The sequence below is a fragment of the Drosophila mojavensis genome, unplaced genomic scaffold, assembly GCF_018153725.1.
Source record: "Drosophila mojavensis isolate 15081-1352.22 unplaced genomic scaffold, ASM1815372v1 contig_74, whole genome shotgun sequence".
In the NCBI taxonomy this organism is placed as follows: Eukaryota; Metazoa; Arthropoda; class Insecta; order Diptera; family Drosophilidae; genus Drosophila; species Drosophila mojavensis.
In genome coordinates, this window is record NW_025318899.1 from 18,442,376 (window position 1) to 18,446,490 (window position 4,115).

The window sequence follows — 4,115 nt, forward strand, 5'->3', positions numbered from 1 at the left end:
ATTAAGATACATACATATGTATGTTCATTAAAAATGCAACAAGAATAAATTAAAACTGATTTAAAAGACACTTGGAAAACTTACTCTGATATTCCTGATATTCTCCAGCATATAAATCGATGATTCATAATATTTAATACTTTTAACGATGCACTGGTAGCCAATCCCTCTCTAGTCGGAGCTGCGTAAAGAAAAAACTTGCATTAGTAAAAGAAAATCCTATCAAATTAAACGAAATAAATTTATTATAATTCTAAACCCATAGTCCGTTTTCAAGTCAAGTTTCAGCTCAGCTCAGTAAACACATTCCCGTCCATAATAATAACGAGTTGAGTAAGTACAGGCTACCATAGTAAATCCCCTAAGAGTTCTGTTCTCTGCCAGCCACTAAAACAAGTATTCGGGAAAACACAAGTTTTTTTTTATAGCTTTTTGATTAGTTCGGAGCGCTTTAAGCGCCCGCTGGGAGTCCGAGCGAAGTCAATTTAAATTAAAAGAAACACGCGCTGTTGCATATTGAAATGTTTTTCAATGTCGAGCGAGAGAGAGAGAGATAAAGTGGGAGAGAAGGTGTTGGACAAAAGTTAAATTGCAGGTATTTAAGCATTTTATATAAAATTCATCATCATCAGGCGTCCGCCAGAGTTAATGAAGAAGTGCCACACGCTGCCGCAGTCCCAAAAACCCCTTGGCTCTTGCCTCTTGGCTCTTGGCCCCTGGCCATAGCCCGGGGCACTCTCCTCTGCATTATTTAGCACGTCAAAAAGTTCATAACTGGCGCTGCGCTCGTGAATTGTAATTTTTCTTTCGCCAACGCGCGCACACTTTCATTACTTCATCACTCCAGGACAAGAGCAGGCTGAGAGCTGCAGAGTGGGAGAGAGTGCAAGAGGCGGGGGATAGGGGGCACAACTTCTGCATCGGTAGTGCGCGCCATTTATTATGCTATGAAATTTGAGTCTGAGTTTTGTTTATGTATAAAAGACGACGACGAAGACGAAGAAGCCGTGGCGAGAGTTTTTCATTTACTCCTTTTTATGATTTTCAAGTTAATGTTCATTTATGGTGGTTACACGTCGACTTTTCGAGTTTGTTTAATTAGACGGTGTGGATTTTATTTCAAAGGAGTTGAGCCAGCAAATAAAAGAGCCAAAGAAATTTTGCAGCTGGGAGTGAGCAGAAGTTGTTTATGTTTAATCGCGAAACTGGTACGTAAATTTGCTGAAGAATAAGCAGGAAGTGCAAGATAATGAATGTAGCTATAGAAATATATATGTATGTATGTATATAAGGCTAGAAATATTACAGTTCTGTAACCAATTTATTCCATTAAATTCTCATGTAGCTCAATGACGGCCAAGAAGGGTAATGAATATAGCTAAAGAAATATCCATATATAAGGTTAGACATATTACAGTTCTCCCTTCGTATATTCAAGAAAGCAGGTAAAAGAGAAACCTTTACATGTAAATTTCCTGAATATAATGAATATAGCTAAAGAAATATATATTCATATATAAGGCTAGAAATATTACAGTTCTCTTATTTGGTATATTCCATTAAATTCTCATATAGCTCAAGAAAGCAAGAAAAAGAGAAACCATGTAAATTATCTGAAGATAATGAAAATTGCTTTAAAAAAATATATATAGATACATATAGAAATATTACAGTTCTCTTCTCGTATATTCCATTAAATTCTAATGTAGCTCAATTACAGCCAAGAAAAGAAGAAGCAGCGAAACCTTTCCAAGAAACTCTTTAGTCTGCCAGCCAAAATGCTAAACTTATAAAATTTTACAACACGCAGCGTTTCCGTCAAGTCTTAAAGGTTTTACAGCTAAGCTGCTGGGAATTGGCATTCGCAGAGTACAGTATATACGAGCTATATCTACTTGTTTGCCTTGCAGCAACAGCAGTAGCAGCAGGAGGAGGAGCAGGAGCAGCAGCACCTGACTAAAACCGAAACAGAAACTGCCACTGAAATTGAGTCTCGGCTTGGCTTGGCTTGCCTTGGTCTTTGCGCTGGCTGTTCATATGGCTTATGCCATTTAATATGCATTTTGTGTTATATTTAATATGCAGCCAGAAAAGCCAACTGCATGCGGCAAGCAGAAGCCAAGTCAAATTGCAGCTGTTTGCCAGTCGACTTAATGTGCCGCTGTTGCATTCGGGAATACCCAAAGACGATGAAGACGTTCGCTGCCCGTTGATGGCGTCTGGCAATGAGCAGACGTCATCCTCATCGTCGTCGTCTTTGGCTTGTGCCAATCATTTGGCCTCGGTATTTCACTTTGGGGCATTGTTACGTGGGAAATTCGTTATGATAGCGGGGACTTACTGCTAGTAATACCGGGTCTCATTAGGGCGTCCAGGTTGGCACGTCAAATTGCCTTAAAATTGCTCGGAAATTGGCATCGGCATTGGCTATCGGTACAGTCAGGCCAAAGTCGTCCTCGCATTCGTCGTCATCGTCGTCGTCGTCGTCTTCTTTAATGAAGCACAATACTTGGCAATGAAGGCAATCGAAATGGGCCACAGAAGCGCGAATGCACAAAGGGGCCTTGTGTCGTAATAACCCTTCTTTAAGAAGCAAACGCCCTTAATCAGCGCAGCGGGCAGCTGTGTAACTACCCCAAGCATAAATCTATTGTCCTAGGTCATTCAACCTCAGCTAACAAAACCTCAACCTTAAAAACGCATGCGAAATGCCATTTGCGCTTTTATTTCATACATATACATATATATTCGCGAAGCTGCTGCACAAGGAAGCCAAATGCATTACAACAGAAATACTTAAGATAAGCAAATGGAAGACTGTGAAAATATCCTAGAAGCAAAGAGGTCAAAGGAGAAGTTTAAGAAGAGGAAGGAATGTATAGCTGAAGGTATATATATGGTATAATAAGATTAGATCTATGTAAATATAGAATCTATACACTAACAATCGAGGCAAAATTAACTCATAACTAGTCGACGAAAACTTTCTCTATATAGTATACAAATTATAGATTTTCAATAAACACTGTTAACTATTTCATATGTATCTTATACATATTTAACTAAATATAACATATATCCTGAATATAAAGAGGTAAATATTCTTTACAATTTCAGGAAATATATAATTTAACAAAGAATCATATATTATATGTATCTCAATAGATATATTATATATAATAAGAATCGCGGCAATACATTAAACATTATACACATAAATCATATTAAAGAAAATATTATCTATATACTATGGAAAGTTTAGCTTGAAAGTCTGAGAGAGAATTATTGACTCTCTTAACCTAAATGCTAGCTATATGTATAGTTATACCTATATAGTATAAAATTATATCCTACATATCTATCCCAACTTCAGTTAATATATATAGCTAAAGCACTTGCTCATTTTATTTCCCATTCTGATCATCAAACAACCCCATTCCACCCACAACATGTCCACAGGGTAGAGGGAAATGCATGCACATGAAGAGAACTAAGTTCTGCCATAGATGCAAGCATATAATATTTTTTTATGTCACGTTTTTAATGACATTTGTTGCATTCGCACTTGGCATTGTGTTTCCGAAAGGGGGGCAACGCCACATAAAAGTGGGGGCAGAAATTAGAGCTGCTACTACATGGCATTGTGCCAATAGAAAAAAGAAGGAAAGAAAATAGTATGTCATAGGCATGTCCATATGAATAGAGAGATGCTATATGAATGACTATATACACATGTATACATATACATATATAACACACTGATTTGATCAAGATGTCCGCATGGTTCGATTGCTGAGAAGTGCAAAAATCCAAACGGCAGACGTAAAAGCCACGTTGAGCAACAGGCAGGCCGTCAGCCTGACAGGAGCTACTCCTGCCGGCTGAACGTGAAGTGCCACTGACAGCTGTCATTTGCACAGGCGAAAGGCAAACGAAAGAGAAAAGAAACCAGAAAAAAAACAGACACACGACGGTTTGACAGCAGAAGGTGCCGTGGCTGGCTGAGTAACTTGTTAATAGGCTTCCAGACGACTGCCAACTTGGCCGAAAGGGTTGCCTTAAAGCCTTTAAAGCAACGTGTTGGCCGAGCTCACGATTCATGAATAATTTGCACA